The 16,262-nt window shown below is 34.0% G+C and overlaps 1 protein-coding gene across 7 annotated transcripts in view; it reads right to left on the reverse strand.

Annotated features, from left to right (window-relative positions):
• Nachralpha4 (nicotinic acetylcholine receptor alpha4) overlaps positions 1–16,262 on the reverse strand; it is a 367,080-nt gene that overhangs the window by 34,780 nt on the left and 316,038 nt on the right. The window lies entirely within an intron of this gene.

Raw genomic sequence — 16,262 nt, forward strand, 5'->3', positions numbered from 1 at the left:
CATCCCAAACTTCGACCCATTTTTTTCTCGTCATTCCTCCCTAACCGTTGTTCTGACCACATTATTCATCCTCACCACTAGACTATAAGAACCACCACTTCTCCATGATGGACCAGGAGAGAATTTTGTAAATAGTCGGTACTAGCGTGCAGTTACCCGTTATGAATAAAACCTGCAACTTTTGAAATTCAGTGTTGTCAAATATTCAACATCCGGAGTCCAACAATTCATTAAAAAGTCACTGAAGAAACCAAAATAATTGACGCGATACTTTAAGAATATTCGTCTTCGTTGCCTATAACTTGGCAGTTGGTGCGACGTTAAATACGATACCTCCACGTACACTTAAATACGACGTGCACATACGATAAAAGAAACTCATTCTTCTTTATAAAATACGACTATCATTTGACCTGAATTCGAAGACTCGAACCGGAAACTTCGTTACAGGCGCGTATTTAGCTACGATTTGACGAGTCGTAACGCGTACCTGCGAGCAAAGTTTAGCAGATTTTCAAACGAAAGTCACACATTTACACAGCGAAGTTTCTATACAGCTGGCATTGGCCAACTTTTTAATTGCACCGTAATCGTACTCGGCCTACGCTATCGTCCTTTTATCGTTCCTTTATTCACGGCTGCATCACGAATCGCGATCTCTCTAAATGTAAATGCCACTCATTGTCCTCTTCCCCTTTGGGGATTCGCGAACAGCGCGTTTCCAACGGAAGCGAATGCGCCTTTGTGTCGACTTTTGTGCCTCGGCCGTCGCCGCGTTTTGACATCAGGATGCTATCGCGCTACCATCGTCTCCGTCTCTGAACCATGACAAGTGGAGAACCGACGAAGAGTGGTGCTCGGCACGATGAAATTTACTTAGCGAGAGTAACGACGTCACTGTCCACTCGAACAGCCTGTTTCGAGAAAGAGTAGAAGCTAGACAGACACCGGCTTCTAAGGAAGAGGAAGGCAAAGTCGAGGAGCGAAGAGACTCTGGCTCCCTAAGCATTTCGTAGTTTCGGCTTATTGTGTTTCCACGAACTTTCCTTTAAATTGAAACTTATCGTTCGGTTCAATCTCTACTGTTGCGAAATGTTCTTGCATTTAGAGGATATTACGTGGTATTTTCTCATTCGAAATTATATAGGGTGTCCCGGCAATCATGGTGCAATTGACGATAGAGTAAATTCTACGTGAAAGAACAAAGTGAAAATGTATTAGGTTGTCCGAAAAGTGTCTTTATTTTGCAGACACATCTTTTACAACGACGCATCTTTATACAAACATGAAATCTAATCCATCAAACGTTGTGATCTTTATCTTGATAGAATAAAATGGATTATACGTAATTTGATAAAATAATATAAAACGAAAAATTTTGTGAATTATTTTCTTATAAAACGAAAGGAACTTTTCGGACGACCTAATGGAAGAAGACGTTTTCGTATGACGCTTTCTTTCTGAGAAGGTCGAGTTTGAAGAATTGGAAAGTATTCTTGAAACTAGCTGATTGTTGACTAGGTACGAGTAAAGAATCAGCAGGAGATTATTCTACATGCGACACCCTGTATATGAAATTTTGTATACCAGGCATAGTATAATACAGCAGCATTACTGTTGCAAATATTTTTATATTTAGAGAATATTATGCAGTAGCTCCTTGTCTCCGGGGTTTTGTACAAAGTCCAGAACATTCAATGTCCATTATTAAATACAGTTTTGTTCGAGTTTATGATATTTGAAAGTATCGGAAAATTTTTGCATTATTATTGGAACGTTATATATTTCGCTGTCTGGAAGCCTTTGTTGCAAATAATAAAATCAAATAATTCAAAAAACGCAAAAATACGAATACATATTTTCGTAAGAAATTAGTTTTATTTCGACACAATTATATTTCGATATAATGTAACAATCCTTAAACGTTCGTTTAGAGAAAGCAGCACGAACTTATTGCGCGATTTAATATTATTATAACAAGTAACTGAGAAATGTAGAAAAGAAGTGATTTACAGACACAGTGATATACATGGTACCCAGAGCAATATCGAATTTCATATTCGAAACTGATCTTATCTCTGATGATATTCTCGAAAGGTAACAGTGTACGGTAGAAAGTTATGAAAAATACGTGGAAGTACACCTATCCGCTGAAATTATTTTTTATTTATCTAGCAATAATCTAACCTAATCTATAAAGGGTGACGAAACTCTCGCTTGAAAGGAACTTTAAAATAATTTCTCTTTGAAGGGGATTTAATTACTTAGGGGAAGAAGGCGTAAGAAATTTTTCTTTCAAAAGGGTATTCAACAAGTTAAAAAGCGATGTGCTAGTCTTAAATATTGATTCTTATTCAGAGAAAAAGAAATTATTTTTCCACCTATCACTCGGTTTGTTCGTCATCAGAATATTTGAACAGGGAGGTATCCACTGGAGGAATATTTTACGAAAAAGATTATGCGTGGATTCCTTCTCAAAGCGTTTTTCTTGATTGAAAGTGTTTTCATGATTGGACGTCTCTATTGAAAGATCGGATTGATCGAAACGATGGCTATTCAAACTTTATTAAAATACTGTCGAGTATTATTTTCTCGATATTATGAATTTTCCATGGCGTATTAATACACGGCGTAAGTCCGTAAGTATATTACATATTCAAGCATAACAGATACATTTTCGACGAATTATTGATATAATTATTGATATAACATTGAAGAAAATATTCCAAATGTGCTTCGAAGATTTTGAAAATAATTCATATGGCCGTAATTTTAGTAAAAGTTCAGTGACTTGCAATACATTCGTAGTTTAAAAATATCTAGTTGCAGGAAGCATGAAATAATAAAAAGATTTTTTAATGGTTCCTCGACTTTAACTACATTGCTTTAAATTGTCATTTTTCGCTGGAGCAAAGAGAATCGAAAGTACAATACATTTATTGAGATATGTGTAATTTTGTGTGCTAGACTAGATTAGGCGCGTAGTAGTGTCACGCATATATGAGTATGAGTGTGTGGAAGTATGTGCGTGCACAGCGTCTCGAATGCAACTGTTCAGGTAGTAGTGTAGTATAAAAGATGGCGAGACAAAGAGAATGCTGAGACGCATGCAAATGTATATCGACGAAGATTTTGTAAATCACATACTAAATAAATCTGAAACTATTTTGATATCAATTCTAAATGTAATCTAAGTGTTCCTATACATTTATTTCGGCGATTAAGATCCACAATTCTCAACAACATCTTCGACTATTAATAATTAATTCATTGATTCTATTTGTCTTCAACTATTAGTTTATTAATCTGAATCAGACTTGACACCGTGTAATATATCTTTAATAATATCTTTATAAAATACATTATACAATATGTAAATATAAAATACACACTGTATGCATGTTGATATGGATCTATTCAAAGTGATTTAGATCTCGAATCGTCCGATTACATTTTTCAATCGTCTAATTATAATTCTCAATTTTATCTTTTTGAAAGTTACGTCTATCTTTGCTCTTCCAATTTACAAACTGGATTCTTAACAATAAATAAAAAAAAAGCGTTATTCACAGAAGTACATGACGGAGTTACTTCGAAGTTTGAATTTCATCTTGTTCATATTTTCAGGGCAAAGCTCGAAATTGCTCTTACGTCCAATATGAACAAAAGGATAACATTCCGTACTTTATTCCTAGCTGCTGACAACCAGTTCGATTAGACGTGCTAAGAGCTTACCATTTCACTAGGATTTCTTTCAACAGAACGAAGAGCGCTGTTTAAAAATTTCTTCTCGACTGCAGAGGCTCAGACGTAAGGTACAAGACTTTTGTGAAAAATTGATTTTCGGCTAATATCGGAAAAGAGAATAACTGAATATTTTAATTGGTAAATTATGGTTTTAATTAATAATCGCTAAGAAAATTTTATGTTAACTTTGCCACTTTATCAACGCCAATACGATTTTGCGCTGTATTTCTTCCTACTTACACTGAAAGCATAATGGATGTGTAGTCTATGCAGGCGTTAGTTGAATCGTGTCTAGCGAAGAGGAACGACTCTTCGAGGTGACAAAATTTACTTAGCTCGGCTAACGACATTATTGCCCACTTGAACCGGAATGTCAGTGAAAATGACAGAGATGGTGTGGCCTGAATAGAAACAATGGGCAAGGCAGAGCGACGAAGAAAGAGAATCCACGGCGTGAAGTCACGTGCCAAGGCATTAATATTTGCGTGGTTCATTTAACATGATAAGCCAGTTGGTTTGAAATACCTCTGTCTAGTTTGCTAATTGTGGCAGATTTTCCGGTTATGGTCAATTACCAGGATCTTTTTGCCATTTGTTGAAAACCTGCTTATGCTATGTTTTAAGAAAAAAGACACGTTCTGCAATTTTGTATTAACACACAAGATTTATTTTAGCAATTTTTTCTATCAATTCTAGCCTTGTATCTTCTAAGGATCTTCTAGCCTTCTAAGGATCTAATCCTCGTTATGAATTAATATCTGTTGAACGTTGAATAATTGTGATTTAGTTCCAAGTTGTACTTTGTTCTCGCTATAATTTTAAGTATTTGATTCCAACGATATTGTCAATTATGTTATAGCATTTATTTATAAATATTATTGTTATTATATATCATATATATACTTTATACATTATTATATATAAGGCTTACTATTATTATATATATAGGGCATAATTACATCTTGTTAATGTAACATTACATTAACTAACGAATAACGTAAAATTAAAATAGTTAAAACAAAAAATACGATCCAACATGAACAAAATGTATAAATTTAGGTATACTTAGTCTTTAACAAAGTATTAATATTATACATTGTTAGGTTTCTCTATATTTATGAATTAAATAGTTCCATATTCTTTACACGCTTGAACTATCGTTAGTTTATTAATCGCACAAATATGCAAGCGTAAAGACAGGCTTTTGCAGCTGCTTCTCCATCAAATTTACCAATTTTAAACGCTTTAGCTCTTCTCTGCCTATCGAATGATCTTTTTCACTGCCAGAGAAATAAGTAGAATAAACAAGCAATAAATAAATAAACAAAAGCAGTTAAAAAATTATCCGATGTTGGCGAAAGCATACTGTAGCGAAAAAGTTACGGGATAAGAACGTTGTGAGAAACGTAACTTTCTGTTAAGTTAGAGAAAGATGTGTTCGTAACGGTTTTATCATAATAAAGACGCGAAGCTTGATAATATTTACACATTAGAGATGAGTATCGTTGCGAAGCTTTGCCAAGTCCTTGAAAAGATTTCTCGGTTGGTGGCTAGCTTTCTGCAAAATCCGCTTAAATCTAATCCCAGAGTTATGGGGGAAGTTACATCACGTTGTGAATCGTCGAATGAAACGCTCTTTTCACGGAAAAAACATGCTGCTAGCAACGCTATCGAGCTTGCAGGTATCCGAAGAAAATTAGAAATCTTATTTCTATCGCTTTCTACAAGGAAATCGCTGATTATACGATGTTGCGGAAAAAAAAAGAAAAAAAAAAATATGTTAACTTTGCGAAAGTAGATTTGCTTTAATTTTAAACATGAATTATTTTCATATATTTATTTACTCTTTATCTGTCACGTTTTATGAATTTTATGTTGGATCATATTTTATGTTTTAACCATTTTAATTTTACATTACAAGTTGAAATTTAAGAGGAAATATACGAAACAAATAATTCGATATATAGCACTATCTAAAATGTAAATTTAATTTATTAAATATATGTGTGTATATTGTATATCATTGTACTGAGTATTGAATATTTAATTGTGCATTAACCCATAAAGTCCAACGTTGCGTTAACGCAACATTTCATTGCAGCTTTGTTTTGATCGATTCACTTTATTGAATTCTATTGAATGTGCGTGACAAAAAGATTTCACATACACAAGAATTTTTTAAATATTTTGTTCTATTTTTGTTTTGCTACTTTTTTCCACCCAGGCCCTACAACTTTACGAATTTTGAAGAGATTGAAGCATTTGTAGCATTACGGTGAATATATCTTCTTCAAATTGGAAAGATTGGTTTTGTATCTCCAATTTATCTAATGGTATTTTATAATTATCTATTATTCTGATACGTTTTTTGTATTTGCACTTGCTTCATCTACGTTTCTTAATAGCGTTATGTTTATCTACGTTTCACAAGTTATTTCATCGCTTGGTCGTCAATGATTTAAAAATATTGCGACCTCGATTTCCTCCGTGAATTCCACCTACAAAATAAGAAAGTACAGCGACACGACGCTTGATATTCAAAGACGCGACTGCCACATTTTTCATACAAATTTCCACAGCGTTTCACAAAACCAGTATCGTGTTATGAATTCACCATCACATTCGTCAAACACGATTCATCTAGCAAATACAGACAAAGGCTTAAAATCGATACTTTCTTTGTCTAAGAATTACGTATATCGCTAAATCATATCCAAAGAAAAACAATTGGCTGCAAAAGTTTATTGTCGCGTGCCAGATAACAATTTCGTTCAAAGTGTTCGGCTTAGGTCGGCTATACGATAAATCTCGAGGAATAAGTACAGCTGCAATTACATAGTAGCGGATTCCCATGTGAAACGTTTGTCATTTCGATCGTCTCATCTATTTTGAGTTACGGTGATATCATATTTTCACTGTAAAAGAAAACCATCATCCCTTATATATTTTTCTTGTCACGAAGAGGATTCTTCTTCCGTCGGACGAGTAGCGGAAAGCAGCGGGACGAGAAACATCAGTCGTCCGTAATCCGCAGCAAAGCCAAGTCGCAAGTGCACTCAAGGATTTGTATCGCGTACAGATAGATTTGTTGCTGCCAGTAAGGATTTCAGCGCCTCTCCTTTTATCGCAATTAGGCGAATCCCTCCTTGTATGATATGATATGTAGGAGTAGGTGCAGCATGCACAGCATTAGTCTATATGGTGTAAGAGAATGTGAAATTCGAACACCTGGGACAGTCGCATGGCCTTCGTCACACCCGGTTGTGGCAAGAGAAAGCGTAAACTCTTGCCATAAATTAGGGCATCCCCTGTGCGGTGTCTTGGACTAGCAAACTCCAACGTCTGGTGACCGCGACGTCTAGTAGATTCGAGCATTCTTTGTACAATTGTCGAAACGAAACTACGCAAGTTCGACGTTTCTGAATACACAGAACCTCTGTGAATTAGAAGAATTTAGCGAATGTCCAGCTGGAGAAATTGTGAAATACAATTTAAATAAATAAATAAAAGAAAAGACACAGAATCTGCTGTAAATGCAACTACCCTGAACTAGCCCGTGGTATTTTCTCGCAATGATTTGATTAACGAGTCGAGATACCAGGTATGAGCTTGCGCACCTGGTGACATGTAAACGAGACGTGGGCTTAGTGGCAGTTCTTAGATATCGCAGTCATCGCAGTTTCCGCGCAAACTGAGTATGAGTTTTGGGACTGAGAAACCGTCTGTGATGTAAACAAACGACCAGCGTTTGGCGATAGGTGTCAGGCTTTCTCGTGTGTTTCGACACGTGAATATTCTGTTTACAGCTGCTGTTTACATCGACTCGTCGAATGGACTTCAGTTCTCTCTAAAATATTTTGGAATATAACTGTTCGATAGTTACGAACAAGACGACGTTTTATACAAATATAGGAGTTTGAAGACTTTATTGGAAAGCTATAACGCAAGTATGAGATACAAAGGGAAGAATATTTCGGCCTAAAAAATAATCAGATGAGTTTCGCGTTATCTAACTGATTTTTAAATTTTGCAGGAAAATTGATTTTGGAGGAAGAAGTATAAGCAACAAAAGATTATACGCACTATTACGCCCCGAGGCTCACTATAGGCCGTGTTCCTAACCGCCTCTCTTGGTACTACAGTGTCGCAGACAGATTGTCTTACATGACCGTCGAGATATACACAAAGTAGCGATAAACGCATAGTTGAAGTCAAGCAGCGAGTTCTAGAAACATCGATTCGCCTTCGGTCCGTTATTTTATCTACACAAAAAAGGCATACGCGATCATAGGCGCGAACGGTTGCGAGACCCGAGCGTGGTGGGGGTCATCTCCCAGAGAAGACAAAGGACAAAATCGAAGGGCAGTCAGTGGCAAATGAGGATTCAAATCGAATGCATCGAGAGGTTCAGACGAATAAAATCGAGGTCGCTTAGTCAAACGAATACATCGAGAAATATCATAAAGTCGCGTCAAATTACAGTAATAAACTAATTGTATCGTTGTTAAATCATTTGTAAGCTGTTCATTATAATTTTAAATATTGTTAAGTATACAAGTTTATATTAACCCTGTTAATTCAGTGTTACAATCATTTGAACTACCTCTGTTATCCTAATCGAAACAGGGGAACAACTGATTCGCGGCGTCGATTATCAGAACCGTAGGGAGAATTTACGCCTCTCGCTGACGCGTTTTCCTCGGGATCGCGTCTCTCCGCGAACGGTCGTAATACGCACGATGGGTTGGTACGAGGAATCAATGGTCGATTCGTTGAAACAGAATAAATTGAAATGAGAATCAACTGAATGGAGATAAGTGAAATATTCTAATCAAATTCAATCTTTTACTTCTGTCAATCTTATGTTGATACGAATTGTGCAAGTTTTGAGACAACGTGTTTGTAGTTGGTCGCGTGGAACATCTTGTTGTCATTTTATATACATATTAGCAAACTGATATTTTTTAATTGCGCGACATTATTTTTTTTTTTTTTTTTTTGTAAACTAAAAACGGATCTCAAAATAATACAAAAGCGAAAGAAGAGAAAACAATTCCTCTCGTTTTATAATAATTTTAATTTTGTTTAACATCAGAAATTTTAGCCTTTTGAATCCTTTTCCGTATATTGCGATTGTTTAAAAAGTTGACAGAGATGTAAAACTTTCAATCACATTATTTCTCGAAATATCTAGAAAGTAAAAGACACATAAAATAAATCATTCCATGTCTGATTACAAGAATTTCAGTGAGTCTAATATTTTAAGATTCAGATACGTTTTCCTGTGTAGAGGGAAGAAGCTCTTTCTCCTCTTGGAACGCCCTCATCATTACCGAGAAATTGTCAAAGTCGAATGAAATCGCACAGACAAATTCCTTCTATTATCCGAACGATCGATCGAATGCAAGTATTATAGTGTCGTCCAAGAGCGACTTTACTCTTTTAATTTTATCTTATTCCATGTTGAGCGTCTTCAAGAAACGACATACCCAACTGTTTCTCGAATCAGCAACTTTTTCTTTCATATTTACATCGGCCGCTATATTTTCTTCATAATTTCGCTGTTAATCTGTGTTTATTAAAAAAATATTACATTAACACTGGAACTACCACACCAGTGAAAATGACTGCTTTTACAATTTTATTTTAAAATTCCTACTTCGTGTTACATTTTTTATATGTTATGATCTAATGACTTTCGTAGTGATAATTAAAGGAATAATATAACGAATCTTATTTTGTTTTTTATGCATTTAAATTCAAAGTAATTCCGTATCAATACCGGTCAAAATAATTGGTATAAACAAAATATAATTCAATTGGTATAATAAAAAATGTGCTACATAACATTTGTAAGAATATATGATATCCTTTTGTAAGAAAGTAACAAATCAATAAATATAAAAATATTCTACTATTACGTATTTTTTTAAAACATTTTGACTGGTTTTGATAGAAATAGCTTCGTTTTAACTTTCAGTAGTTCTAGTGTTAATATTATAATTATATTGTAACAATGTTTAAATTATTATTTCTTTTTATTTCATTAATTAATAATAATTGTATATATTGTATAATATACGATTTTATAATAAAGAAACGAAATAATAAAATTATAGTATAAGTAACTTTAAAAATGATATAAAATTAGAAAGAAAAGATAGCTCGTTAAATATTATTAAAATGAGAGAGAGAGAGAAAAGAATATACAGTAACAAGCACGACCAAAATTAATTTGATGGGCCAATTGACCAATTGCGATACAATTGTGTATCGTGTTATCTTGGGCCGTGCAATTTCGAGCTGAAGCAAAAATCCGCGGATTCACCGCGTCGTTGACTCGTGGTCTAATTATATTAGGTCAATAGAATTATCGTGCCTGATATTATTATGAACTCTCCCAGCACACATTTAACGTAATATTATTATCGATTATTCATATACACCTAATGAACAGAATTATCGACACGAATCTAATTTTCTTGTAAAATCGCGTGTAAATATATTCGATCGCGATTCTTTATCGAACATTTTTTCTACATTAAAATTTCTGAATTTAAAGTTCCAGTATGTGGTAATTATAATAATAAAAAAATAAAATAAATAGAAACCATAATTGTTTATAATTCTGTTTCTGATGTATTTAATCCTCCTAATAAACTGTATTTTTTTCTTCCAATCATCATTTTCCATCCAATTGTATTTTTCTAACGTAAAAAGTCCTCAAACCGCAAGTTTGAGCAATATACGAAAAAGTTGTTGCTAGTCTGCGCGATTTCTCATTTCAGTTCCATGTCAAACATTCTTCTGAAACATTAATCTTCTTCGTTACCTAAAATGAAAGTAACATCGGAATATAAAAAATCCAGAATCGCAGGAAGGTTAAATTTTGCCTTCAAAAATTGTATTTTATACGAGATTAAATATAAAGAATCGTGTTTTTTTCTCTCAAAACGTAGAACTTTTCAAGAGAAGCAAAATACATAGTATTTATCTTCATACATTTGTGTGCATTACTTAACTTAATTTATATTTATTATGGCAGCTATCAGCTCCAAAGTTATAATCTCGAACAGAATACATTTTAACGAAGGACAACTGAAGATTCCAAGCAACTTGAAGAAGATCCTACATAAGAAGAAAGGAATAGAACGTTTCTCTCAGTTCCTAACAGACGCGTCCCTAAAGTTCTAGCTTTAAACTAACCTAATCGCAGAGAAGTAACGTCATTCACTACGACCCACACCGTTACAAGTAGACTGCGGATATTTATTCATTTATCGTAAATTTGAAGGTGCAGAAATGCACGCAATTCATATAATACACGAAAATATATGAAACGTGCGAAGTAAATCATCTGTTATAATATTTGGAAAATAAACGAAATCTCAATTTAACACTTTGACTGCCACGTCGAAATCACATGTTTCGCTCAGGACGTCACGGGAGTATTTTTATTATTCAAAGCATATAATGGCAAAATAATAATAAATTGATGATGTAAGACAACATTCTTCCCCAATGGGCCGTTTATGTTATTGGTGGTCACGGGTGACCACCGTGACGCCTTGGTAACAGTTGATAGCGACATATTATAACAAGGCTTCGTTTATGTTTAAAATGACAACGTGAATTCGCGCTCGCCATCCATATGTAGATGCGCTAGTTACAATAAATAGTAACTAGAAGATAGTTCTAGATACAATCGATAGATTTAATCGATAGGTTTTAGATGTTCTTTTGTTTTTATCCCTAGTCTATGTAAGAAAGTGCAATAAGGACGGTGTGATAGATTTATCCAAAGAATAAAACAATAGCTAATATGATCCTACCTCTGAATACAGAAATAACAACAGTTTATTTCAACAAACCATTCGCATTCGTTATTTCGTCGTAAGCAAAACGTGCAGAATATATTAAAACGTGTAGAAGATATTAGTAAACAGTATTTGCTCATTCTATATACAATAGTAAGGTATATGCACACTTTCATTTTTAGTAATATTAATTAGATCATTAATTTTAATATATAGGGTAAGATATATAGATTTAAGAGATAATTTTTTTATTAATCGTTTTTATTATTTAATATTATTATTTTTAATATCAATAACTTCAATTGTATGATTATAAAGCAGCATTTACGATTATTTTCTAAGGTGTGTTTATAATAATATTCGTAGATTACCCCTCAAAGACATGCATGTAAACACAGTGCACCATTAGATGCAAGATTTGTTCTCATTTTTTTTATTGACGTTCTAATAAAAATGTTTAATTGTTCAATGGGGCACTTTCTATTTCAAAGTATCTTCCATTTATCGGCTATATTCAAAATCCCTAAGTGTCAATTTTCATACAATTTTTACAATTGTAAGAAGTTCAAGCTGTCACCAATGACCACCGTGGCGTCACAAGAGAAACCGTGACCGGCTATACATGACCAACGTGGCAGTCAAAGTGTTAAGTTCCATTTTTTTATTCGTATTTATATTAAAACTTTGAATTTACATAAACACCCGCGGTCTAGTTATAGGTATACAAACATGTCTACTAATACAACGTAAACTTCGTACATATGTATGAGCAAACAGCAAAAGTAAACAGTACACTAGTCCAATATGATATTGTCTATATCGTAAGCCAGCGAGATGAAATACAATTGCATACAACTGTAGTCATTTAATAACTCACACATTGTTAAACGTTGTACATATTTATGATAGCAAAGGTAAATATGTAGCGTGCTAGTCTAACATAATATTGTCTATGTCGTAGGCCAACGAGATGAAATACAATTGCATACAACTGTAGTCGTTTAATAACTTACACATTGCTAAACGTTGTACATATTTATGATAGCAAAGGAAAATATGTAGCGTGCTAATCTAACATAATATTGTCTATATCGTAGGCCAACGAGATGAAATACAATTGTATACAGCTGTAGTTGCTAATAATTAGTAACTGTCAGTAAGTACATTGAAAAAAAGAGGAACGCATTTTAATTTACTGTAGGAAGAGTAATATCCAAATGAAGAGAAACCAGATGCAATTAAACGATGCTGTGATGCGACTGAATTGACGAAAGAAAGAAAGCGCGATATTCTCTCGTTCAATTTTACGATAGAGCGAAAGCGCATTGGAGTAATCACGGATTTTATGCGGAACGATGTTATTTTCCACTGGCTAGCTTCCACTTCCTTCCAATCATTTTCCTCGCGTTTCTGCGTTACGTGGAAATTAAATTCGATTATTATTCCACGATGTCGCTTCCGCCGAGCTTTATGCAAATTCCTACGTATCATTTTCTTATTAGTTTTTCGTTCGACTGTTCAATTTAAAACGCGAGACACGCGATTTTCTTAATTAAATCGACAAACTTCTTGTGATTCTGAGACACAGACTCGACTTGTAATAAAACTATTGCGCTCAAAGATTTACGTACATCGTGTTCATTATTCGTATTTATTAATTTACGTTCATTAAGTGGCATATTAGTTGCGATATTAGCGATGGTTATTAGTAGACCGTGGATTTTCGTGTATTAATAGCAAACTTGAAAATGTAAAAATATCCAGAATATTTAACTTAACTTCTGCTTAGGTTTCATTTCCTTCTTCCTCATAAAAATATGAACTTGCATAAATAGTTTTTCATAAACAAATTAAATAAATCATAAATAGATTAAATAGTAATTTATCACAGTATATTAAAATCTATTTAAAAATAACGATAGAAGAATATTTCACGCAGAAATATTATTTGTCAAATATTTATGAAAACTTTATTGCAAGCAAAAATTGTATTTGATGCATCGTATATTTGCATGATTTCATTTACGTCTCGATTTACGTCTCGTGTGTCCTCTAACGTAATTTTTCTCGCTATATTTTTCAACACAAACGTAAGAACCAGAGTTAATTAAGAATTCTGTTTCATTCTGATTTGACGCATCGTCTCTCTTCAAATTATATATAACGAGAAGGAGAGTAATCATCTTGAACGTGAAGAATTTCGAATAAATCCTCTCGTCCTAAAGATCGTAGCAGTGAGCGAGCATCGTGAAACGGTCAAACTAAAACCAAAGCAACATCTGATGCTAAATATTTATAGAAAGCTGGAATTCGTTAAGCCTTCGCTACTAGACTGCTCTCCAATTTCTCGATGAATAGAACTTCCCTCCGTGTCGTTTTTAGCGGTACGTTGGCCCGTGCACCTCTTCAACCTCAACGAGCGTACGTCTTTGTGTCTTTTCAACGATCAGAAAGTCATCGTCATTAACTGCGCTAGAATTCGCGGTAACGTTTGGCGTGCAATTTAGAATTCACCGAGTTTCCTATCCTTAAGAAAAATTCGTGTAATTATCGATGATCGCGAAATAAAGTTTTATCGTTATATTATGTGTCTATGGCCATTAAATGGCAAAAAGTTTCCCGTTCTTTCGAGCGAACCATTCGTTGAAATTCTTTGTTACATTTGCCTTCGATTGTGTCGTGAAATATTCGTAAAAAATATTTTATCGAGCCAATTGGATTTTACGCTAACGATTTCGCTCAATTAGGAATTGACTTTTATTTGAATTGCTTTTTATTGAATATTGAACGCTTTAAATTGAATTTATTTTTATAGAATCTTAAGATCTTATATTCTCGCCTTTTTAAGTCAAAGAGATTGTCTGTTGTCAGTTTGTGTATTCAGAGATCGGAGGAGAAAATTGCGACAAGTACATTTTCATTGGCTTTTTTCATTTTCATGATATTTTACGAATTTTAATATGAAATGATCGAAAATAAAGATTACCTGTTATCTGCGTACATCGTATGATTTGTTTGTTATACACGTGTCGGTGTAAAATGAAAAATAAGGTTTCTCATATGATTCTCTTGTGTTGTTTAATGATTATACATATTACCATATTTTGTGCTATGCAAATTTTTCAGTTTACCAAAACGAAACAAAGACGTTAAGTTTAATTATACCTGCACTACCACTTAATTCCATTTATTTGTTTCATCGTTTTGATCTGTTTTATCGCAATTCTTTTTTGGTATTATATTTTGTTTTATTAATAAGTGTTTATTGCTCCTACTTAAAACTACAATATATGTGAATTAAATAAATAAATATTACTTCTGATACGTATTGAATATGGTTTTAAATCTCTTTGTTACAGGATGGTATGCTTATTACACATACTAATGTCAGGGTGAAAAACGTAGTTATTATGCAGCCGCTCATACGTGGAAATAAACGTTTGGGTAGAAAATATGGAACCACTTATAAGTATACTTGTAACAGCGATACCATAAAACATTATAAAACGTATTTCTATTTACCAAATTAGATTCTATTATACTGAAAATGGCCAATTTAACATTTTAATATTCCATGGAGAAATAAAGTCTAAAAATGCAGGCTATCAATAAATCTCAAAAGCAATTTTATCCTCCAAGAATTAATTAAATATGTCATTCTTATCTTCAAGGAATTAATTACATATGTCGTTTCTATCTTCCAAGGATTAATTACATGTTTCATTTTTATCTTCGTGAAATACATATTTCTACTTTGGGGTTTTACAATATTTAAATTTATATTTTAGAGTGAACAAATGGCTCCTATGATACATAATAATTAATAATTTATTATCCTTCATTTTCGAAGAACATTCCATGTACTCGCTGATTTTGGAATTTCTTTCTCGAAAAATTGTTGACATTTTTCCAGATGCAACCCACTCTTTTACGTCACCAGCTGAGTCGTAAAATAATTCAAAGCAACAGGATTAAAATGAATTTGTATAAAAAGAATTATCCCAATCGTTGCTTCCTTTTCATCATTTTAGAACCTCAACGAATATTAACAATGCAATCTCCTGCATCAGAATGCTTGTAAACGCACGTCGCGGAACTTGCAAGTTCACGGCGTGAACACTTTTACAATTTTTGCATTAGATAAGAATATCGTGTCATTACGTTGCATACAAAAATATTTGCGTCACGAGCTTAGGATTTCCGTGACGTATCTTTCAAACTTCTCTGATAGGAAGCGCATCATTGGCGATATTTGTTGAACACGAAAGATCGCCAATTTTGTTATCCTCGTGAAATCCGTGTAGAGGACGAGTAACAGTTGTAACACGTATTTGTAAAGTAAAAGAGAAGGACGTTAGCATGAAACGAGGTCACTCGCGGTAATATTTGCTTTTCGTTCACGTGCCAGCCCTTGACACTTACAAGCCCGAATTTCGTGGCGTATATCTTGCTGTTACATTTCGGGCGCAGAAGTAGAGCTGGCGAGTATGCGCCAGTTAGGCCGAGTCGGTGTCATGACTTGGGAATCGTGCCATGTTTAAATTGGATTCTATTCTCGAAGGAGTAGCCGAGCTAACGGGTTCGCGGTTGGCAAACGGAAGTCTCCTGGCACTTGCTTCGTCTTCCTCCGGCCGCTTGGAATTTCCAATCCTGTCTGCTTCGAAGAGAGGAAGCTACCATACTTAGAACGACTCTCGT

This window comes from Bombus fervidus, chromosome 4, assembly GCF_041682495.2.
Source record: "Bombus fervidus isolate BK054 chromosome 4, iyBomFerv1, whole genome shotgun sequence".
In the NCBI taxonomy this organism is placed as follows: Eukaryota; Metazoa; Arthropoda; class Insecta; order Hymenoptera; family Apidae; genus Bombus; species Bombus fervidus.